This window comes from Cryptomeria japonica, chromosome 9, assembly GCF_030272615.1.
Source record: "Cryptomeria japonica chromosome 9, Sugi_1.0, whole genome shotgun sequence".
Taxonomy (NCBI): domain Eukaryota; kingdom Viridiplantae; phylum Streptophyta; class Pinopsida; order Cupressales; family Cupressaceae; genus Cryptomeria; species Cryptomeria japonica.
In genome coordinates, this window is record NC_081413.1 from 255603622 (window position 1) to 255630225 (window position 26604).

At 32.3% G+C, this 26604-nt stretch overlaps 1 long non-coding RNA gene across 2 annotated transcripts; it reads left to right on the forward strand.

Annotated features, from left to right (window-relative positions):
• The first annotated feature begins 1433 nt into the window (after positions 1 to 1433).
• LOC131858039 (uncharacterized) lies at positions 1434 to 25499 on the forward strand. Of its 2 annotated transcripts, XR_009358842.1 has the most exons (3): positions 1434 to 2006; positions 7600 to 7700; positions 25296 to 25499. It is a non-coding gene; the product is annotated as an uncharacterized LOC131858039 (long non-coding RNA). The 2 variants fall into 2 exon arrangements; XR_009358843.1 differs by lacking the exon at positions 25296 to 25499 and having other exon boundaries at positions 7600 to 8478.
• Positions 25500 to 26604: the final 1105 nt, after the last annotated feature.

Here is a 26604-nt window from a genome sequence, read left to right on the forward strand (position 1 = left end):
TTGTATGTGCAACAAAGGTCTAAATGGAGAAGTGATAGCTTCAAATCAACCATGCATTCACATATAGGGGTCTAAGCATGATTGAAAGAAAGCCTCTAAATTAGTAAGATAATAAAAATTAATTACCAATAGGCTCATGTTTTGTTTGCAATATGGAGAGAGAGAGAGAGATATAGATATAAGAAGTGACAAGTAGAGAGAGGGAGAGATATAGGGGCAGAGAGATGGAGATATAACAAGATACAGATATGGGGAGAGATGGATGAAGAAATATAGAGAGAGGAAGGCAGAGGTAGAGATGAATACATATAGGAAGAGAGAAATAGATAGTGAGATAGAGGTAGAGGTAGAGATAGAGATAAGGAGAGAAGTAGAGATAAAAAAATAGAGATGGAGAGAGAGAGATAAAGAGAGAGAAATAGGGAGAGATAGATAGAGATATGGGAAAAGAGGGAGAGAGATAAAAATATATGGGAAAAAGAGGGAGGGAGGGAGGGAGAGAGGGAGGGAGAGAGAAGGAGAGAGATCAATAGAGAGAGAAGAGGGGGAAAGAGGGGGAGAGAAGGAAGAATGGGAGAGAGATGGTTCAATATATAGAGAGGGAGAGATATGAATAGAGATGGAGAGATATACATAGAGATGTATCTATCTATCTATCTATCTATCTATATATATATATATATATATATATATATATATATATAGAGAGAGAGAGAGAGAGAGAGAGAGAGAGAGAGAGAGAGAGCTAATTAATTTATTCTTTTACTTAAAAGCTAACAACCTTGTATTTATTATATAAATTAAAATTATATGTACAACTTTCGTTTGTTTTATAGATAATGATGTGATCTACTAGAAACATTAATATCAAGCTTTGTTATTGCAAATAGAACATTTCTCCTATCACATATAAATTTGGCTCCAAATATAATTTTTGTCATGTGCATCACCACTTGTTTCATTCCTTTCGTCAATACACGAGTTTACAATTATGTCGAAATTATTAATTATAATTGCCTAACCTAATAGAAAACTATTTAATTAAAACATTTGAAATAATTATATTATTTAAAATAATAAATAATTAATATTACAAGCATAATATAATCGATTAAAATATTTATAGATATTTAATAATTATTTTAAATTTTGAAATAACAATTGATAATTTAAAAAAATATTTAATATATATTAGAACCCTAAAAATAAACAATTAATAATAACATAATCTATATAATATCGATTTTAATTCTAATTCAGAACATTAAATTTTATTAATTAAATATAATTATTATTCTAATCTAATTAAAAAGTTATCTAATTATAATTATAACTTAATCTACATAATTAAAATAATAAAATATAATACGAAACTTAATTTCAAAAAAAAACAAAAAAAACTGAGAGATAGCCCAATAGTGAACATCGCCCAAAAATCCCTACGAACTGCACTGCACTCAGAAAACGAATATGAAGAAAAGTAATGTAGTGTCGAGTGGGAATGGAATTTGTACTTCAAGTGCAGATTCAATCCATTTTGAGTCGATTTCCGAACGATTTCAAACGTTCAGAGGAGCGTGCTCTAACGACACAAGTGCAGATTCAATCCATTTTTACGAATAACTGTCCAGATTCAATTCACAACGTGCCATAACGGCACTCAGATCGTGTTACCGTTGGAAAAAGCAGGATTTCAATTCTTTTAAAAGGAGATAGACTAGAGAAGCAGAGCAGATTATATTGTTCTTTCATTTTTTTGGTTTTCTTTTTAAGTTTAATTTTTTTTGGTGTGGCCATGCCTCTGAGTCTTGCTTTCCTGAGTTTGTAATTTTTACTTTTTATACTCACATGTTTTCATTTGCTTTCTGGGTTTGAATTGCAGTTTTTTGTTTTGGTATTTTGTGTATTTCTTTTCTGTGGGGCGTCATTTTTGATGGGCATGGAGGTAGGCAGCGGCAAGAATTCTACGTTCTGGAGTGGCTGATTGGAGTTATGGACAGAAAATGGTGAGCACATCTTATACTCTGCTCTCTTGTTTTTTCTTTCATTTTGAAGAATTTATATGTTTCAAGTAGTTCATTTACAAGGGAATTTGGTGTATATTATATTATTGAATTTCTCCATCCATTCAGTTGAACGGTATAAATATCTCTTCTCTCTACCCTCTTTGGATTTCTGTATAGGATTTGAAATTGTTAGGGTAGGGTACTATCAGGAAAAATTCATAGGTATTCTATAAGGAAAAATACACGTATATGAAGTTATGAGTTCAGCAATAAGAAAATTTATGCATTCAAATTCAAACATGTATGTATTTTGTACTAAATAAGATTCATGTATCCTGTTTTAAATAGAATATATGCATTTCTACTCGCATTGTACATTGCATTTAGTTATGAGCAAAATCAATAGAGTTGAGAATTAATTGCAAACTATAAAATGATGTATCATAGAGAAGCTTGTTCTTCCAATTAGAGAAACCCTTTGCATGCTGCGGAATATCTGTCAGCAGCCCTTTTTGGCAGACGTTTTCGGAAGATTTGTCAGGATTAGTAATTTAATATTTCAGGTTTTTTTTCTCCATTTGTAATCTTTTTTTTTTTTTTTTGGTTAGTTTGCTTTCTGAGAAAAGGGTTTAGAAATTACAAGAACGCTTGTCAAGACTTAAGTTACCTTTCAGAATAAGAGCATTGAGATTTTAGAGCAAATACATTTACATTTGAGTATTTATGTGAAACTTTACTTCTAAAATTTCATCAAAGATGGGTTTCACTTGAGTAATTGAAAAACGAATTTGATTGGAGTCAAATGTATACTCAAAGCTACAGTTGCCTATGTTTTAAGCAGAGTGGTAGGAAGCCATTTTTTCATCTAGTGACTAAGCTCAGTTGAATTCGAGGTTCTTGATGTGTACTTCAATCAATTCTGCCAATTGTGCGCTTGTTTTCTCGAAGGTGTCTCTGAATTTCACGGTGCATTTCCTGGAGTACCTGTTTTCTTTGTGCTTCTTCATCCTCCATTTTTTTAATTAGATATTTCGGATTCTCGCTCGTCTACTTTATGTGTAGGGGCTTCCTCTGTTTCTTGTTCAGGCCAAGTTGTATTTCCTTTCGTCTCCATTTGGTGCTCAGTCTTCTTTGTTTGTGTCTGTTTGACTTGTTCTTGTCCTATTTCTGCCATGATGGCACTAGGTTTTGTGTGGCAAGTATTTTGGCTCTTGCTGAGGATATTGTGCAGAGGCTTGACAACCTTGTCATCCTATTTGACGGATGCATTTGATGCATCATCATACTCTTCCCTTTTTGTTAATGAGGACTGTTTTGGTTTTGGTTGAGATTCTTGTGTCCTCTTTTGTTGATTTTGGGTATTCAGCAAAAGAGGAATAGCTGGGTTTGCTCGTTAGCACCTGTATGCAAGGAATTCCGTGGACAAAATTGTGATCAGAATGTTTATTTTGAGACTGTTACATAGCATAAAAACTTTATTTTATAGATTCTTTTTTTAATATGTTCCATGGCCATGTTGTGGCAAAAGCGAAATGGATGATAAATTAGGTTCCTGTAAACAAATTTGACCGACATAAAAGGTTTCCCTACCATCAAATTTACACTGCAAATGCATTACATGTATTAATATTATAATATATTTCCTCCGTTTTCTAAGATAGACATTCTTACCCAAAAGCCAGTACAACAACTTATGTTTCCCGTCACTTGGGGACAGATCTCTTCCCATCTCAGTAGTCACAATTGTGATATTTTTACAGAATTGAGATGAGAATGCAAAGGTAGAGGTGGTTATCCTACATTGTAGTACATTGTTCCATTCTAACATATACAATTTGCAACCTTACATCCTTAAATAAATATATCTATAGGTGAAAGAAGTTATCCCCTTACTGTGAATACTTGGTTGCTGTAAATGTAATACTGGAGCTCTTGAATATCATGCAATGCTATTATATAAACTTTGTATCTGTATGCCCTATTTTAGTAAGCTAATAGTTAATCTTGGCAGTTTGTGTTACATGTTATGTGTGGGAGGGGGATAAATATACATATTACCCTATGTTTTTTTAATAGTATTCTGAATCCAATTACTGCAAAAATAAAATGAAGGAATGATAACTAGTGTGTATTTTGCAAGTAGTTAGTGTTATTACTATTCAAAATTGTAGAAATAATATAAATGAATAAATAAATAAATAAGGGATTATTCAGTCAAATCCCCTGTAACTGTAGATGGAGTTATTCAAAAGAGGGAGGTTTTAAGCTTGAGAATAGGATTTATTAATGAGAATCCCCCAACAGTCAGTGTCCTATGTTTGTCTTTATAAACTTCGAACGATTTATAGAATAATTATGTATTTATGAATTTTTCCTTATAAAATATCTATTTATTTATGTATTTATGCTACTATAAAATTTATCCCAACGATATATAGAATACCCTATGTATTTATCTATTTTTCCTTATAGAATACCTATTTATATATGTATTTATGCTACTGTGAAATTTCCAATATGCACAGGGTTTCACAATCCTATTATATAGTTAGCTCCTAAACTTATTATTGGCAGAATAGCTGCCGAAGATTTGTCAGGAGCTCTTTTCGGTAGTAATTCTTGTTAATTTTTATATAGGATTAGTAATTTTGTTGGTGTTGAAAATAAGTCACACCTGGACCGATAATGGACTGGTCCAAGAGGGGCTAGTAGCTCAGTGGTAGAGCACTCCAGCAGCGTATGGAAGGTCCTAGGTTCAAGTCCTAGCTGGTCAATGTCTCAATATGGTATCAGAGCCAGGTCTAGGCTAGGAGCCCCAAGCACACGAGAGGTGTGGCTTAAGGGGGGTGTTGGTGTTGAGAATAAGCCACACCCGGACCGACAATGGACTGGTCCAAGAGGGGCCAGTAGCTGAGTGGTAGAGCACTCCAGCAGCGTATGGAAGGTCCTAGGTTCGAGTCCTAGCTGGTCCACGTCTCAACAAATTTAACGTTTCATGTTTTTCTGCACCATTTGCAAACATTTTTTGGTTTTCATGTTAGTTTGCTTTCTGAGAAAAGGGTTACCTTTCAGAATAACGGCATTGAGATTTTAGAGCAACTTTTTGTACTTGTGAATTTTATTTCTAAAATTTCAGCTAACATGGGTTTCATTTGAGTAATTTAAAAACGAATTTAATGGGCTCCTTAATGGAAGGTTTGAAGTGATTGCCGAACATGTATACTCATGTTCGTGTTTTGTCTTCTCTTTAAAGTACATGCTGAGATTAGCTTTTAGGGTTTTGATATTTACACTTCATAGAGAAATTAATATATAAACTGTATATTGAATTGTGCTTGAGGAAAGTGGGCCAAATATTGTAATTATGAGTTTATAATGTCGTGAGATTTCCAAGCCAAAGAACACCGTAGACTAAGACAAATAAAAAAATATTGAACTTAACTCAAAGTAACTTGACCATTCGATTAGGGTCATAAATCAGGAAAAACATTGGAAAGGTGAAGATTTAGGCTATACTAGCAGTTTCTTGCCTCGTGCCCGAAAACAATTTTCAACTCGCAACCAATATTTTCATTTAAAAGATTGCAAAACAGTTTCCAAAATAGTTGAAATATTCCTTGACTCGCACCTGAAAACAAATTTCAACTCGCAACCAATATTGTCATTTAAAAGGCTGCAAAAATCTGTCTCGAACTCAAGAATCCACCAGCTCTAAAACCCATCATTTATCCACAGACTGTACCAAGTATTAATGGAGCAAATATAACAACGGTTAGGAATATTCTATGGTTGTACTTAGCCTTCTAAAATATAGGTCACTTGGGATTATGTAAACGTTCACATCATGGTTAGTCTGTATTGTTGAGAACTAACTTGTCCTAGGACCACGCATCCATGACATTGAACATTATGGCTAGAATTGTTAGATGATCATTGGCTCACTTGATCACCTTTTTTTTGTCTGTAATGTTTTTCAGCTGTGAAAAGATCAGTGTTTAGTCTCTGCAATTGATTTTGCATTGATCTTGTGCTTTACTCTTGTTGCTAGCTAATTCTGAACCTATGACTTCATTGAAATTTTTCTTCAGCAGGAGTATGAAATTGTGGGAAATAATTCATGCCGTAGTTTAATTTAATTATTTACTGTTGGTAGATCATCTTCTTACTTAACTTATTATGTGACATTTGTATGATAGTTTCACTGAACAGTATAATTCAATCCCAAACCTCTTTTTGTCTGTTATGTTTTTTCAGCTGTGAAAAGATCAATGTTTAGTCTCTGCAATTGATTTTGGTCTGATGGCAGGTTGCAATTTAAACTTGATCGATACGTGAGAGCCAGTTCTTATTAACTGCTCTTCTATCTTATCTGATCGATGGTGATGATATTGGATGCTTTTGATTCCTTTCCTTTTCAGCTGTACCATCGATCAGATAAGATAGAAGAGCAGGGGATTATTTCTGCCCTGTGAAAGGGACACAACCTTTCACAATCAAATCTGCACTTCTTATTTAAATCGGATCTGCATTTCTGATTCCCCAAATTATCCCCTTTCAAATGAGAATCTCTTCTCTCTTTTATATTTCATGTTTGAAGGAGTCACAACTTTTCATTTTGTCTTTTGACCATTCATTAACTTAATAAAATTTTAATAATATTTAATTATATTATTTTATATTTTAATTTTATTATTAATTTATATTATTAAATTCTATTTCAAAATAAGGACATTACACTTTTCAAAATTTATGATTTATCAAATAATTACTCATTTAAATGAATATATTGCAAACTATTCTCTAATAATAATCCCAAAAATCATTGTTTACTACGAAGTATTTTTAGCTCTTCAGATTTTGTCAATACAGCAAGATATTACAAAAGATAGTACCATAGACAACACGAGATCTGCATAAACATATTTTATAATCCAAGGCTTAACAAAATATCTTCACTCTACAAGCCTGCAAGTTTCCAGTACAGATAAAAGAGTTCTGTGCTTCCAAATCCTCATTCCAAAATCTTCTGCAGCCAAGACATTTGGAATTTGGAATTTTCAACAATTTGCTGGGATTTTCGGGAGGTAGATCCCCTGAAAAAATGCAACATCACCATTCCCAGTAATATAGACTTTTCAAGTTTCAACTAGGTAAAGCTCTTCCATATATTTTGATAGGATCCAAATGACTTTAATGCTTATCTAAGATCAATTGGAACTTTTAGTAGAGGCATTAATGAGGATAGAAGAGTAGATGGTACCGTTAATTCATAGTTCAGAAATTAGCTAGACAAATTACAAACAAAGATAAAAAATGCAGGAGGATAGAAATAAATTTGTAGATAATGATTCTCTGTCTGAGGATGGTTTTTGTCAGGTAGACCTCAAATTACTGTTACTCAAATTACTGTTTAAAATTTTAAGCTAATTATCTGAATTGAGTTAGTAATTCTAGTTAGATATAGTGGCATCCTTTACAACACTTTCAGTTTGAAGCATGAAATTTGGCATCCTCTACATAGCATGTAGCAATCAACTAGTTTAACACTCGAAGGCATTATATATTAACTTTTTAATATTTTTTCTCTGAACAGGGCAGAGCCGTAGATTGACTCCGCTCGACCATTATAACAGTAGTAGAATAAACCTCACCCCACCAATACGTTCACCATATCTTGGTCACCATGTTGTCGAGGTAAGCTTATTTCTTTGTTTCTTGTATATGGGGTTTCATTTTCTTTTAAATGTATTGGGTTTTTATATTGGTCTCTTTGTTCTCTTAAATCTGTTGGGTTTTGTAAACGACTCTCTGTTTTGCAATGCTCATTCTGCATGACTTTTGGTGGGTTTTTATACTTTTATGTTTTCAATGTTGCTCAATGCTTTAATCACAGGCGTGCCATCGTAATTGTAATTGATTCTTATACATTCTCAAAACCCCCAACATAATTTAAGATTAAGATATCTTTGTGTGCATTTGGATCGGCTGCTGCATTATTAACATAGCCTTTTTGTCAAATCCATTTTGTGCATACACTGAAATCATTTTATTCTATTTGTTTTATTTTGAAGCATTATAAGCTGTACCTTGACCATACTCCCGCATTTTGCATGCATGTCGACTTTTTTATCTGTGTAAATGAATGGTGTGTTACCCCTTTTATTTTATTTTTACAGTTTGCATGTATACAACTTCTGACAGATGAGTTTTGTATCGATCTCTTATTTTACAAATAGTTTGGTTAACTTATTTATGTTCTGCATTTTGCATGCATGGTTACCAAACATTTGTATTACCATAGAAAATCATTCAGAAATTTAGATATTATTGGTATTTCCAAGGTGAGTTTTCCCTCACTTAAATAATATTTTGAAAAATTCTGGATATTACTGGGCCATGAATAAGAGTATCGCAATAGTTATGTTTCAAAATACTTCATTGTCATTGCCACTCTCCATGGCTTTTACATTTCTGTAGAGAAGAATTTTAAACATATTTTGTGTTCTTCATTAACAAGGGGGTGGGGCATGCTTTATGACATTTGACATAGAGGAGTGCTTTTTAAGTGTTATATTTTGTCTAGACTATCATTTTGTATATTTGTATATCAGAATTACAAAGATTTATAATTTAATCTTTTTTTTTAAATTTTTTTTAAGGTTTTGGTGTATGTAAAAGAATCTGCAACATTATTTGTGTATTTTCATTAAATTCATTTATTGATTTTTCTTATGTCAGTTTAATTTGAATAATAAAATATTTAAATATTGTATAGTACATTGGCAGGGGGATTGATTTAAATTTCAATCATGGTTGAGTTGAGTGTTTGACTTGTATTTTCTAGAAATGTTTGAATGCAACATTTAATATTTAAAATTGAAAAAAATATTGTACTTTTGAATCAATTGTTGAAATCAGTGTTTGTAAATTCATATTTAAACAAATTTGTTGTATTGTACTTTTGAATCAATTGTTAAAATCAGTATTTGTAAATTCATATGTAAACAAATTTGTTGTTTAATGCCAAATTTTAATTTGGAAGGGGTTGAATTGTGCCCCCCTTCCCAAGGTTGTGGGGAATGGTCATTGGCCATGTCCATTGTTTTCATTCTAGTGTTCATGTTTTTCTTTTTTTGGTTATGTTTTTTTATTGCATAAAATTCAATATTTTTTAATTTTTTTTAATTTCACCATATTTAATGATATGACATCTTAGCATAGTTTAATTATTTAAGTATGACAATGCCCTTCAATTATAATGTCATGTAGTGAATTGTAGTGTAATTGTGTTTGAACATTGATTTACTTATTGTCTATTGAAACATGGTTTTGAAGTTTGGCATTAATTTATATTTAATCCATTTTGACTAAATTTTGACACTTGCCTTTCGCTTTGATTGCATTTGTTGTTGAACTAATTTTTTGTGTTTACTTCATTTGCATTTACTTTGTGTATGGTTGAACTTTAAGTTTACTTCATGTGTAGTTGAACTAGCTTTGTGTGGTATGTGTTTGGATTTGAACTTACACATTTATTGTGTTTACTTCATTTGTGGTTGAACTAATTTTTTGTGTTTACTTCATTTGCATTTACTTTGTGTATGGTTGAACTTTAAGTTTACTTCATGTGTAGTTGAACTAGCTTTGTGTGGTATGTGGTTGGATTTGAACTTACACATTCACTGACTGTAAAAAGTTTGCTACTTTAGAATTCACTTATTTATTTAAGTAAGTTGTGTTTTCACTTTTACTTTCACTTTGTATGAAGAGTGTGCTAATTTTGACATTCACTTATGTTGCATGTTTGAAATTTAGTGTTGAAGTGTGTTTGAACTTTGACATTCATTTTGTGTGTGTGTGTTTGCATACATTAACATGTTTGAACTTAAGTGTTTACTTTGTGTGTGGTTGAAGTAACTTTTTGTGAAACATGTTTACAACCACTTTGTTTATATTTATACTTTAGAATGTGCATTTGGGTTTAACTTTCAATTTCACTTTGGATGAAGAGTGTACTAACTTTACTTTGACATTCACAATGTGTGTTTGTACATTAACATGTGTAATCTCGAATGTTTACTTTGTGTGTGGTTTAAAACCACTTTGTTTATATTTTATACTTGGCATGTGTATGTGTGTTTTAACTTTCATTCACCTTATATTAACTTTGAGATTCACTTTTGTTGCATGTTTGAATTTTGTTATTCATATTCTATTTGTTTGTACCTTGTCATGTTTGAACCTAAGTGATGCGTGGTTAAAGTATATTTTTGTGAAACTTGTTTAAATTAGGTGTGTGACCACTTTTGTGTATGTATACTTTGGTATGTTTGAACAAACTCAATATGTGAAGTGAACTAGCTTTGTGTATAAACTCTAGTAGTTATTTTGTATGTGTATAAACTTTTGCATGTTTGAACAAGCTATATGTGAAATGAACATTGTGTAATAAGTGTTTTAACTTTGGTAACCACTTTATTTGTGTTTGTACTTTGGCATGCGTGAGTATGTTTGAATTTTCACTAACAATAATGTTGGATGCTTGCACTTTAGTATGAGGTGTCTTTGAACTTTAATATTCACTTTGTGTGTGTTTATACTTTGGCATGTTTAAACTGTGTTTAGTTTGTGTGTGATTGTGCGTATATATTTGAAATTTAATATTGACATACAATTTGTGTGTGTTTCAAATTTGGTACTCACATTAACTTTGACATTTAATTTATGGAGTGTGTTTTAATGTTGTCATTTTTTAATGAACTTCTTATGTGTCTTTGTTTGAAAGTTAATTTGGATATTCAATTTTTGTGGTGTGTATTTTCACTAAATCTGACATTCATTTTGTGTGGTGTGTGACCTTAAATTTACTCATATTCAAGTAAACTCTATGTGCACAATGTTTCGACTTAGAATGTTTTTGTTTTATGACTTTAGTATTCACTTTGTGTGAAGTATGTTTGAAATTCACTTTTTGTTTGTATGTGTGTTTTTGTTTGAAAGTTAAGTTTGGCATTTACTTCTATGTGTTCTTATTTGAACTAACTCTCAACTTTCATTGTAGTGTGCGTATGTTGGAAAGAACTTTGACATCCATTTTTTCTATCTTATTTTCTATGGAATGTATGTATAAAAAAACTTCTTTGATGTTCATAGTATTATAGTGCATGCATACGTGGATGTGTGAAGCATTAATTGTGTGTGTGTGTGTGTGTACATGTACGTTTGGATGTCAACTTTAAGTGTGTTTTGTGTTTGAACTAAATTTGACATTAACTTTGAGTGATGCATTTGTTTTTGTCATGTTTGAATTGAATCCAATGTGTTGCATGTTTTTCAGTTTTGTATAGTTTATAAATTCGATTTTTGTTATGTGTGTATTTAGCATCAACATTCAATTTTTGTTTGAATAAACATTAGCATGGACACTCCATGTGTGTATGTTTAAATAAACATTGGAATTCAATTTATGTGGAGTGTAGTGCGTTTAAATTTTGTAATTCAGTTTAGTTGTGTGTCCGCGTGCGTGTGTACACAATCACTTTTATGTTTTAAAACTAATTATGCATTCATTTTTGTGTGAATTGTGTTAAAAAAATTGGTATTTCCCTTTGTGTCATGTGTGTATTGATTCATAATTCGACATCTCTTATGGCATGTGTGTTCTTAAATAAACTTTTTCAAAGGAAGAGATAATGTGAGTACATTATAATTAATTACATATGTAGAAAATAAATAATAATATTTAAAACATGTCAATTTCAGAATTTGACATTTCTTGTGGCATGTGTGTTTAAATAAACTTAGGGTTTGGTAGTTTTCAAAGCAAGAGATAATGTGAGTACATTATAATTAATTACATATGTAGAAAATAAATAACACTATTTAAAACGTGAATTTTATTAATTAACATTGACATGCTCTTAAATCCTTAAAAACTTCATATTCTTTGATGTACAAACATTTTTTTGTTTTTTGTTTTGAGGAATTCTAATAATTGTTTGATTAATTTATCCCACTTCTTTCTTCTATGTAAAAAATTAAAATAACATTTTAATTTGAAAATATTGGACAGATAAATTTTTTCATATTTTGAAGAATTTGAATGATTTTTTTTGCATATTTTAAATTAAATTTATTTTCTTATTTTTTTTTATATTGCTTATAAGGAGAGAAGACTATTACAAAAACATTTGCAGTTTTTCAACCTGGACAACAGGTCCAACCTTCACAAGTTTAACAGTTTTACCAAGAGATATAGACAAAGATGTAAAACTTTATACATATAATACTCTAATGTTTAATTCAAAAAAGGAGTCACTATGTGGAGCATCCATCCATGAAATATGTCAATTATCCTTGTAGAATTTGCTCCTGAGGAGTATCCATCCATGTGGTCCAACCCCTGGGGTCCTCCATCCAAACGGCTTGTTTTTCGTCAAGGAGTTCTGTGAGCATCTGAATCTGATCTTGGGTAGGATCTTGCACTCTAGCCACCTCTGCTTGCACGGTCTCTAGAGCCAGGTCCACCTCTTTCTTCCCTTTGAGTATCCTCTTCCTATATTCGTTATCCTCTTAACAGTTTTACCAAGAGATATAGACAAAGATGTAAAAATTTATACATATAATACTCTAATGTTTAATTCAAAAAAGGAGTCACTATGTGGAGCATCCATCCATGAAATATGTCAATTATCCTTGTAGAATTTTCTCCTGAGGAGTATCCATCCATGTGGTCCAACCCCTGGGGTCCTCCATCCAAACGGCTTGTTTTTCGTCAAGGAGTTCTGTGAGCATCTGAATCTGATCTTGGGTAGGATCTTGCGCTCTAGCCACCTCTGCTTGCACGGTCTCTAGAGCCAGGTCCACCTCTTTCTTCCCTTTGAGTATCCTCTTCCATTTATATTCGTTCTCCAGCTCGTGAAGGAACATCTTTGCGTTTCCATCCTTTATGAATCTGAAGAACTTGTTCTTCTCTACATTCATTGTCACTGATACCTACAAGAGAATTCAATGAAGGGCGAGTCCACGAAAAGACTCAGTAAGGGCCCTACTTGAGCCCTGAAATTTATCTTCATTTCTTAATTTCCAAATGTGCCATAAAATCTCAGAAGTAAGAACATACTAGAAAAGGTTAGTGTCCTTTTTTAGATCTTTAATATATCCAATTATAACCTCAAGAACAGTGAATTGAACAGGAAATTGAATACCAAATAATAACCAGATTTCTTTAGCAATGCTATAATAAAAAAATATATGTCTAACTGATTCAAGAACCCTGCAAATATTACAAATATCACTGCTGTTATGATCTTTTCTGATTGGTAACCTGTTTAAAATCAACAACCATTTAAAACATTTCTCTTTAGGAGCGACATGGCTACTCCAGAGCCTATTGAACACCTTCTGCCATTGTTTAACTGAAAATTCTGCAAACCACAGCTTGTTAACATGAGAAATTATTGCTTCATCATATGTTAGGGTCTTATAAATAACACTATTTTTAACATTATGAACTAAGATGGCATTATTCCACAAAAGATCCTTAGAAAATTCTATATCATTTTTGCATTTCTTGGGCAAGAGCTTTTCACAGGCTTTTTGTAACATACTATATGTGCGTTTATGGGAACTCAAAAGGTTAAATCTAGCTCTAAGGGTATCCCAATCCAGTAGCTTATCATCCTTAATAATATCTTTAAAGAGGCAGATGCCTTTTGCCGGCCATGCTTTGGTAGAGCACCCCTGAGTGAGGGCCAAGGGTTTGGATGAGTGCAAGAGGTTCCACCAAATGGATCTAGTACCATGGATAAACTCATTGTTGCTTACTCTAAAGTTGGTGATGAAGGGCTTAACACTACTCCATGCCTCCTAGATAGACTTGAAGATAGTGGACCCTTGTATTGATACCTCGAAGTCTCCAACCACAAGGTCACAGAAAGGGAGGGATTTCCAAGTTTTGGCCTTCTTTGGTACGACCTTCAAAATATTATTCCTAACTAGCACTTTCCACGGTTCATTCCCAGCAAGAGCCTGGATAATCCACTTTGTTGCAAGAGCAATTCATTGGATCCTCAAGTCCTTAAGTCCTAACCCTCCCAAACTCTTGTCCTTATGGCACCACTCCCAATTAACAGAATGCATTTTCTTTTTACCTTTTCCATCAGACCACAGGAAGTTCCTGATGGTTTTTTGTATTTCTAGGATCTGGTAATTGGAGAACATCCATACTGATGAGTAATAAATGTTGTAAGAGGATAGAACTTTTTGGCAAACCTGCATTCTCTCGACAAGTGAAAGATATTTGTTATCCCATTTGTTAAGTTTTTTTTCTATTTTGGTTCTAACCCATTGCCACATTTCTTTGAGAGATGGGGATATTGCAAATGGAATTCCTAGGTACTTGACTATCTTGTTAGGTCCTCCCCATTGGATCCCAAATTGCTGCAACCAGTTCGGAGGTTGCTCCTCCCATCCAAGCATGGTAGATTTGCTTTGTGAAACTTTAGCTCCTGAAATCTCCTCTAGAAATTTGATTTTACCTTCTAGGGCTTCAAAGTTATGTTTACTGATATCTAGAAAGAGTGGTCTATCATCAACAAACTGTGCATTGATCAATTCTTCCCCATTTGGAAGTTGGATCCCCTGAACTTTAGGAGAGATGGTAGAATCTCTAAGAATGTAGAACAGGGCATCGACTGCAATAAGGAAGAGAGCAGGGGCTAAGGGGCAACCCTGTCTAATGGACTTGCCTAGAGAAATTTTTTGAGTCAGGGATCCATTAACTTCAACCTGAGCTGAAGCGTCTTTGAGCAAAACCATAATCCATTTACAGAATTCTGTTGGAAAACCAAAAGCGTATAACATAGTCGGAATAAAGCCCCATTCTACCTTGTCGTATGCTTTTTCAAAATCTAGGAGAAACATGGTTGCGTTTTGTCCTGAAGTCCTCACCCATTCCATGGCCTCCTAGCTGGTAATTAGATTTTCTAGTATATATCTTACTTTGATAAAGCCTGTTTGTGTGGAGCAGATGAATTTAGGGAGAATGTTTTCCAATCTGATCGCTAGAGTTTTGGCCAATATTTTGTAAGAAACGTTAAGGAGTGTTTATCGGTCTCTAGTTTTTTATAAGGGACTTGTCCCCATCCTTAGGAAGTAGTTTGATAATCCCACTATTAATTCGTTCCCCTAGAGAGCCAGTGTTATTCATATTCTATGTGTTTGTACCTTGTCATGTTTGAACCTAAGTGATGCGTGGTTAAAATGAATTTTTGTGAAACTTGTTTAAATTAGGTGTGTGACCACTTTTGTGTATGTATACTTTGGTATGTTTGAACAAACTCAAAATGTGAAGTGAACTAGCTTTGTGTATAAACTTTAGTAGTTATTTTGTATGTGTATAAACTTTTGCATGTTTGAACAAGCTATGTGTGAAATGAACATTGTGTAATAAGTGTTTTAACTTTGGTAACCACTTTATTTGTGTTTGTACTTTGGCATGCGTGAGTATGTTTGAATTTTCACTAACAATAATGTTGCATGCTTGTACTTTAGTATGAGGTGTCTTTGAACTTTAATATTCACTTTGTGTGTGTTTATACTTTGGCATGTTTAAATTGTGTTTAGTTTGTGTGTGATTGTGTGTATATATTTTAAATTTGATATGGACATACAATTGTTGTTGACTCTAAAGTTGGTGATGAAGGGCTTAACACTACTCCAGGCCTTCCAGATAGACTTGAAGACATTGGACCCTTGTACTGATACCTCGAAGTCTCCAACCACAAGGTCACAGAAAGGGAGGGATTTCCAAGTTTTGGCCTTCTTTGGTACGGCCTTCAAAATATTATTCCTAACTAGCACTTTCCACGGTTCGTTCCCATCAAGAGCCTGGATAATCCACTTTGCTGCAAGAGCAATTCCTTGGATCCTCAAGTCCTTAAGTCCTAACCCTCCTAGACTCTTGTCCTTATGGAACCACTCCCAATTAATAGAATGCATTTTCTTTTTACCTTTTCCATCAGACCACTGGAAGTTCCTGATGGTTTTCTGTTTTTCTAGGATTTGGTAATTGGAGAACATCCATACTAATGAGTAATAAATGTTGTAAGAGGATAGAACTTTTTGGCAAACCTGCATTCTCTCGACAAGTGAAAGATATTTGTTATCCCATCTGTTAAGTTTTTTTTCTATTTTGGTTCTAACCCATTGCCACATTTCTTTGAGAGATGGGGATATTGCAAATGGAATTCCTAGGTACCTGACTATCTTGTTAGGTCCTCCCCATTGGATCCCAAATTGCTGCAACCAGTCTGGAGGTTGCTCCTCCCATCCAAGCATGGTAGATTTGCTTTGTGAAACTTTAGCTCCTGAAATCTCCCCTAGAAATTTGATTTTACCTTCTAGGGCTTCAAAGTTATGTTTACTGATATCTAGAAAGAGTGTTCTATTATCAACAAACTGTGCATTGATCAATTCTTCCCCATTTGGAAGTTGGATCCCCTGAACTTTAGGAGAGATGGTAGAATATCTAAGAATGTAGAACAAGGCATTAGCTGCAATAAGGAAGAGAGCAGGGGCTAAGGGGCAACCCTGTCTAATGGACTTGCCTAGAGAAATGTTTTGAGTTAGGGATCCATTAACTTCAACTTGAGCTGAAGCGTCTTTGAGAAAAACCATAATCCATTTACAGAATTCTGTTGGAAAACCAAAAGCATCTAACATAGTCGGAATAAAGCCCCATTCTACCTTGTCGTATGCTTTTTCAAAATCTAGGAGAAACATGGCTGTGTTTTCTCCTGAAGTCCTCACCCATTCCATGGCCTCCTGGCTGGTAATTAGGTTTTCCAGTATATATCTTCCTTTGATAAAGCCTGTTTGTGTGGAGCAGATGAATTTAGGGAGAATGTTTTCCAATCTGATCGCTAGAGTTTTGGCCAATATTATGTAAGAAACGTTAAGGAGTGTTTATCGGTCTCTAGTTTTTGATAAGGGACTTGTCCCCATCCTTAGGAAGTAGTTTGATAATTCCACAGTTAATTCTTATTTTGAATAATTTGAATGATTATTTTAATGTCTTTAAACCTTTTTTTTAAGTTCGATAAATTTTCATCTTTATTTTCATTGTTTGAACCAATTATATTATAGATTGATAGATAATTCAATATATTGTGAAGTTAATAACCAAAAACTTAAACATTGAAGGAGCACAAACCTAAGAATGTGAAGAAAAAAGAATATATAAGACAATTCATGTAAATAAAATATTAAAGTACATAGATGAAGATATTCTATCTTTGCCAATTCAATTAAATCATGATATGAAAGAGACCAATTTTAGAGAAACATGCAATGAATGAAAAAACTTCATGCAATTAAACCCCTAAGTTGAATGAGTGATTAAATGTTAATTATGAATTAAAAATAATAAAATAATCGATAATGATATAACTTAAATATAAATCTAGATGTCACACGAATTGATAATATCAAATCTTATAATGAACTAAATTTGTGTAATGTAGAAAGTTTACTATTGAGAAACTCCTAGAATTTTTATATAAAAGCATAAATTTTGAATTGCGTATAATGACAATGCCCCTAAGTGGACCCAAAATTATTGCACATATTTCATAACATGTGGATTTCCAAGTCTCTAACACAAAAAACAATAATAGATCAGATTTGCAAAACAAACCCACATAAGAATAACCATAGGTCAATAAGAACCCTCCCAGCGAGCATGCAAGTCTATAATTGTTTTCATTTAGAACACCTTCAATACAATCTTACCACAGATTTTAGTTAACATGTAAAACCTGCAAACCTCTGTAAATTTGAATCCACTTAAATATCTAGACATTCACATTAAGCATGTCATCTGAACAATTGGATAAGCAAATATCTACAAACTAGCATATTAAAAAGAAGATAAAAATTCAACTCAATAGGAAAACCAATTCAAGAGCTTAAAACATCTGAAACATATCAACTCCACAACTCATAAAGAGGTCAATGGCTTATCTTTCAACAATTGCCTGCAGCCATGGGCTAAAACCACGAACCCAACATAAGAACTCCATTTTGTAATCTAAGTCGGTGTTTCTCCATATAACTAGGATGCCAATACCTATCCAATATGAAAACCTTTTCACTACACATGATCATAAGGTAAAGGAACAAAATCACCGAACAAGAGGTTAAATATTGTCAAACAAGAAATCTTTTATCAATCTGAAAATACTTCTAAAAAATAGATCATAACCAGTACTGATAACTACTCAATCAATCACTTAGAGCAAATCTACCAAACTCCTCATTCATGTGTTCATCAACATGTAAGCAATGTAATAGTATTAAATCCACATATAAACAAATCAACCACCATGTGAACATTGAGATTTTTCATGTGGAAACCCAAATGGGAAAAACCACGGTGGGAATTGGTACCCACAAAATTTGCACTCTTTCGGAATGCGCCTTGTTAAAGGCCTAGCTCGGTTAGGAGCTTTACAATAATGCTTGATTAGGAGTAGACCCTGTTAGGAGTCACCCAGTGAAGGGATTTTAACCTCAACCCTGTTAGGAGTAACATTGCTAAAGGGTATAAACTCAAGTTAATGAGCCACCCGGTGAAGGGATTTACAATATCAGGCCTGTTAGGACCTACTCGGTAAAGGGATTTTAATATTGCTATAACTGTTAGGGAACAATAGGTAAATGAGCTTATCACAACACTGCCTCCTTGCTAGTATAGATCCTTTTCAGCTCAATCTTTGCTTCTCACATGCAAACTCTTTAATCTGGTTCGTCACACTCTTCTTCTCTGATCACTGACACAAAATCTCTTCTCAAACTCGACCTTAATACACTATTCAACTAGGTCGGTTACATAACCCTAACTTACAATGAATTTACATCATAGATCATATCAGATCATTACAAATAATTACAGATCATCATTTTAGACCATTACAACAAATTTCAAGACAATTACAGTCGTTGAATGATCATAACACATCACCACATATCGATCTGATAATCTGTCAAACCCTAATCACATTCTACTAAGCACTTCACTGTTTCCCAAGAAATTCGCTCCTTGATCATGCTCAAACAACATCTTATCACTTTACACCGATTTTGACACGTCACCACTAAGTAATGAACATGATAAGATTCTAGGTGTCCACATATGGGGAGAATAAGATTAAGTAATTATGTTCACAACCCACCTTTACTGCTGCTAGTGGAACCCATCATCCCTAAATGTATTACAAACAATAGTGAGAATTAAATATTACAAATTATTTTTTCAATACACCTTAAGTGCCTTAAGACAACTTCCAAGGATGTTGGAACCATGCAATAGGATGTATAAGATAGATGACACCTTAATCCTAACATAACCATGTCCCTAACTTCTCTTCATTTGCATTGGGATGCAATATGATCCCAAGCATAGTGGATTCCATCCCTATCCTCATTTAAGCAGATTTGTAGCTTGTGATGAGAGAGTAGATAATCAACTAGTCTAAAGTTCAATAGGTCAACTCCCCAATGACCATTCACCTAAGGTGTTACCTACAACTAATAAGTTAAAAGACCATTTTCCTTATTAGGATGCAACATAACTATACTATGAGGTTTATGTGGTTTGTTATCTACCTATTCTTCATTAGAAAATATATTTTCCTTACCTTCTATAGATGAATATATAAACAAAAACCTCCATTGTTGTCTTGTCATTGGCCCTAAGACCCACCCACTCCTAGTAGAATCCATCTAACTATCTAAGTGGCACGACTAATAGTCCATCAACACAATATGCTCCTTGAATACTATTTTTCTTGACTATCAATAAGCTTTTCTTTAAGAAGTCATAAAGTTTATCAATTGGTGCTTATGTTGGATGGAGAGGATTAGCCTATGTATTAGAGGTATATGGCCTCAAATTATGCCCTCATAAGGTCCCGATTCCATCCATTGTCATAAAATTCATCACCTGTACTCATCTTAGCAATATATCTAAAAATAAATTCCTAATTTGAGAATTATTTTCTAAACCTAACTCCCTCTATGGCTCACCTATATAGATCCAACAATGGTAGGATGAAAAGAATGTATTTTAACCTTTCCTTTCCCTATATACTTTTAGCTAATACTCAGCCGATGGAAAGTATACAATCATACCAAGGAAGAAAGGAATTATAAGTAGAAACTTGCTACCCATTCTCATACGTTAGATTGCTATTGCATATCACATGGCCTAAAAGGAACTAGAGTTATTCTAAATTTAATTATAGTGTTGGTTGGCTAGCTAGAATGCAAGGCATGAGTTAAAGAGAGGGCTTGTTTGCCCCCAAAGTCCTAAGGTGAATATAAAGTTAAGCCATTCTTTCTTTTACAACCTGTTTGGTGAACTCCTCTCACTTCCAACCTTAATTTAGTAATTCCCACATAATGTTTACCAATATTGACCATTCCCTTCTATCCCTTTATTAAGGGTCAATGGAAGAAGCCGAGTCCAATTTTTGGCCAAAAAGTGGAAGTGTTTTCCCTAATTTTTAGATTTTGTCTCATTTGAGCTTAAATTTTGAAACATTTGGAGATTGAATCTTGGAAAAAGTCACTAATATAAAAAATAGCCATCTGAGTCTTCTTTCCAAATATGTAATTTATTTTAATACCTACATCATAAAAAATAACTTTTTGAATGGAGTTCTAAAAACTATGTTTTAAAAATGTATGTTTCAGGACCATACCATGCATGTGTACGACCCACACTTTTTGACACAATTAAAATTACTTTCTCAAACCGTTTTGGGAAATGGTTTGTAACACACTGAAGATTGATGAGCATATTTTTATGTACTTTTTTAAAATTTTTTTTTTTAATTAATTTTTTAATGACCGTAATTATCTTTTTAAAAATTTGACGTGTACGGCCCACATAATTTGATGTAAACTTAACATTTTTTAATTTTTTTTTAAATAGAAAATAATTTTGTGTAGATTGATGAAATATAATTTTTTTTTCAAAATTCATTAAAATAAAAAAGTTATTAAATTAACAAAATTAGTTAATATTTCAAGTTTATAGACCCGATTTAGTATAAATTAAATGAAAAAATAGTTAAAATAATAAATTTTTAAATAAATTTATATATTTATAATCTAGACAGTATAATTTGAAATGGGTTTTAATTTCGTATAAAAATTATCTAATTAGAGGCACGTAAACTATTTCAGACATTCATATTTGTGCTTTTGTTCATGGAGATTTGAATTTGCAGGTCCATGTCTCAGGTGTGGCCATAACAGGCCTATGTCGGACCTAATCTCGAGGCAAGTGGCGGGTTGTGGAATCTACTTCTATAGAACGAGAAAATGGGGGCCTGTTCCTTTTTTTAACCGTTGGTTTTGGGAATGGACCCCCATTTTCAAAAGGAGGACCCGTTCCTAAATTACCGTTACTATAAAAAAAGGACAGTTTGCATCAAATTACCAGATTATCATTGGAATCCGTACTGACAAATATTTTTTACAACATTTGGCACTACTTTTTAAAATCTTTTTTACACAAATTTCAAAAGAACTGGGTAAAAGGAAATATTATTTTTTGAAGAGGAGTTTGTAAAGATGGGTTCTAAGAAACGACAAAAGAAACAAAGGAAGACAATGACAACAAACAAAATTCAAGCACAAAGAGAGGAGGCAAAATGCCAAAGAGATCGAAGATCACAACAACAACAATTGAATAACACTAAAGCATCTAGTTCAATGCCCATTGCAGATGAGACCATTGAAGAGATCAAGATGGACGCAAGAAATGTAGAACCAAACACGGGTATGACTGTTGATGCAAATGTTTATGTGGATGCAAATCTTGGTATGTTTTTAAATCCCCAAGACTATGATACCAATCAAATTGCTGATTTAAATGAAGCTGGATATAAATTTAATACACCAATACAAAAAGAAATAAAAATTGAAAATATTACACCACCCTCTCTGAAAGAAAATGAATGTAATTTGTTTACTATTGATAGCAATGTGCTAGATAATCTTAATGGGTTAGTTTCTTGGAGACAAATCAGAACACGTGCGAACATATTATATAAACAATTTTTCTATAATAAAAAGTTAGGATTCCAATGTGAATTAATGCTACAATTAATAAAAATGTTAAAAATGCGTAAAATAAAAAAAATAGGTATTTATGCAAAACCAAAAAGAAAAGATGAATCATATAAGCAAGTTGTATCTATTGTTGCCAGTGCCATCAATTCTATCAAAGAAACAAGTTGATCTAAAGACAAGAATGCGGCACATAGAGTTATAACAACTGCTACAGTTTACAAAACAATTGTTAGTAAAAGTATGTTAAGTGACATAAGTGGCTATTTAAACTTACATCATAGAACCTTATTAAGAGCGGCCAAAAGAAGAGACACAATTGAAATTGATCCACTAAACCATTGTTGGAGTTTTAGTGGTAGACTTCAAAGGTCGGACATGAAATTAAATGATGAAACTAAACAATTAATCGCAAAATTTTGGCATGATAACACTAGAGTTTCATCAAATACTAGAGATGTTTTAAAATTAAGCCTGGGATCAAAAATTCATGATCGTCATCCAAAAGCTCACCCGATCGTGGATCGCAACTTAAGGCATGGGTATGCTCCCCATGGTCTTGAGTTCGAGTCCCCGGCTGTGTTAACTCTGTGTGTGTTGCTACCTTGTGAGTGGGTTGTACACACTGGGGGATTAGTCTTGCTTCGGCAAGGACACCTCCAGATTCCACAATAGTGAATATAAAAAAAAAAAACATCTTCTTGTCATGACTCAAACTGAATTCTTTAAAAATTTAGTGATGAATCTGTGTTAATGAATTTACGAATTAGTCAAAGATCATTTGAAAAATGCAAACCCTGGTATGTTAAAATCAATAAACAAAGAAAATCTTGTTGTTGATAAAAATGTTCAGTTTCGTTACTATTATGATGTTTTTCGTTATATATGTTGTATATTGCATGGTAATGATCTTGTGCAAGATTGTGGTGTTTATGTTCCACCTGAAACTATAAAAGATTTTATTGCAAGTTTATTTTGTGAACCACCTAATGAGCAATTATTTCTTTCCAGTTCATGCATTTATGACCTTTGCAATTTATGTGGGAACTATTCTTTGATAGGTGAATGTTTGCACATGAACATTTTTCATCTGAGTTTGGACAAAAAATGATTGATGTTAAGAGATTTAAAAATATATAATACCCTTTAAAGGATGGAAAGATGGGGAAACGTTTAGAATTGATTACAAAACATAATAGTGTGAATGCACTTATCAGTGAGTTTAAAAGTCATATTGTTCAAACATATGTGAAACATTCCCAACATGCCCGATGGCTTGATGGACAGTTTCGCATATGCAAGAACACAATTCCAGTTGGAACAATAGTATCAGTTGTGGATTTTGCAGAAAATTATACTCTAAAACCACAAGAGGAAACTCAATCACAATACTACAACTCAGTGCAAGTGGCCATATTTGTGCACATTATATATAGACACGACCATGACAGTACAAAAGATAACATAATTTTTTTGAGGGAGTATCATTTCTATGTTAGTGATAATCGATTACACTCATCAGAGTTTTTTCAGCATTGCTCCGAGGCATTTCATGATAATCTTAAGGAAAGAGAAATTGACATGAAACAACATATGATATGGTCAGATAACTACATTGGACAATTCAAAAATGCAAGAATGTTTTATTGGCTACACAGAGTTCACAAGAAAACCAATGTCCAACATTTATGGAGTTTTTTGAAGCAAGACTTGGTAAGGGGGAACACGATGGAGCTAGTGCCTGTGTAAAAAAAACTCTTGCTAGAGAACAATTGAAATTTGAGGATGGAGTGAAATTAAGAGATGCTCGTGCAGTTGTAGATTGGTGCAATTCAAAGTTGTCAAAAGGATCAACTGAGAACTCTGCAATTCGACGTTTCTTCTGGTTGGTAGAGGAAGATAGTATTCCTATTCGACATGATTGTAATACCATCATTGGATCAAATAAATGGCATTCGTTTAAGAGTTCTAATTCAAACACATGGACTATATTCACAAGGGAGCTTGCTTGCTTTTGTAAGTTTTGTGTTTTTTAGAGATTGAGAATTTTGTGAGAATAAAGAATGGGTTGAAGAATGAAAACAAAGATCATTGACACCCATAGATGCAAATGATCCACATGAAAGAACTGATGAAGATATGGACCACATGTTTGCATCAAATGACTATGATCGAATTTCAGATCTTATACAACAAGGTAAAATTGTTTTTGAATTTTTTATTGATTTATTAAATAGTACATATATGAAATCTTACTATATATATATATATATATATATATATATATATATATATATATATATATATATATATATATATATATATATTTATTTATTTATTTTTCTATCTCATTAAATATTAAAATAAAATTGTTTTGTGCACAGGACATGTCTATGTTGTTGTTGCACCAGAGGACAATGAAGAGGGGACAGAGTATTGGTTGGCTCGATGTGTAGAGCCAAACATAAGCTAACCACTCCTTGAGTAGATGATGATGGTTATGACTATCCAGTAGGATCTGTGGTTGTTGTTGGCACCTAGCTACGCAAATATCTAACAAGAAATAATGGATTTACCGCATTTGAAGATTATGAATTAGAGAAGAAGATTATACATTACTCGCATTTGGTAGTGGCAACTAATATAAAATTGGATAGATATCATGGAAGACCTGCTAATAAACAATTATGGACTCTCTCTACGGAAGAGCACGAGACAATTATAGATTCTTTTCAAAAGAGAGAGGATGCAGATGGTATAACAGAATAAATATATACAAGTAAGTTATAATTTTAACCCTTAATCTAGTAATTTTGTTTCAGGTCTACCACAAGTAGAAGGCATCAATGAAAACCAAGTTATTTGTGCATACTTTATATTTCATTTTGAATAATTACAAGTAAGTTATTTAGTTTTGTATCCTTAAGGTAACTCCCATTGAAGAGTCATGATGTATGCTTTATGTTGTATTTTAAATTGAATGCATCCTCATTATAAAAACTAATCATGACATCAATGAATATTATTATTTGTGCATTTACAAATATGTTTAAGGTTAAATTTTTAAATTTTACTTGAGTAAAGTAATATTCTTGCACTTGAATGTTGAATTATGATTGTGTATTTTATATGATATGTTTTTTTTTGCAGGTCCCTTAGTAGATGAAGTCAAAGATTTTAGATAGGTCTACTTGATTACACTTTGTGTAATATAAATAAATGAGAGTCTATTGGTCAAATTTATGAATGAGATAATTATGTTTTAATCAAGTTCTATTCAATATATCATATATTCAATGGGGTATATTTAATTTCATACATAGCACACTGGTTCTACTTGTTGGACCCCACCATACCACCTACTTTGTTCCTTACATTTTTCTCTTATCATCATTGTTATTGAAATGGTAATTACATATTTAAACCTATGTTTTGATACTTTTCTCTTATGATAATTATTATTGTAATGGTAATTATATATTTGATTATATATTTTGCATATCTATATGATGATTAATAATTTTTAATTTAGTTTAAAATATGTTATAATTATAAGATATGTTTTGATACTTTGGTCTTATCATCATTGTTAGTTCACAATGTACACCTTTATTTTATCTAATCACAAGTTATTTAAATAAAATCCCATAAATAAAATTTCAAGTCCACATAATCCATATAAAGTTATTTAAGCACAAGTTCCATAAATAAAATTTCAAGTCCACATAATCCATATATATCTGAATGGTAACATGATGAACTCCACATAATATCTAATGTATGTATATATATATATATATATATATATATATATATATATATATATATATATATATATATATATATGTATATACATATATATATATATATATACATATACATATGTATATACATATATACATATATATATATATATATATAAATATATATATATATACATATATATACATATATATATATATATATATATATATATACATACATATATATATATATATATATATATATATATATATATATATATATATATATATATATATATATATATATATATATGGTCCAATCCTATTATGCAACTATCCATATATATAAAGTATGTGCACATCCAAGACAATATATACAATGTTAAAAAGTATGTACACGTGTAAACAAATGTGTAAAGTCCATAAAAAAGTACATATCATATAAAATAGTATGTGTACATCATATCAGAGCCAAATACATAGTAAAATCTAAGTGCTATCATCAATAACATCTCGTGGTCTCTTCTCCCCGGGACGTGGACCAAATCCACCCATCTCATACTATACAAGGAAAAAATAATATTAAAATACTTGATTAACTATAAAAAGATAATCATTTAGCAAATACAGTTGGAATTCATAAATTAAGTTACAAACTTACCACGGTATGCATGTGCACATCAACTCCAGTAACTTGTTCTACATGTACTATATGC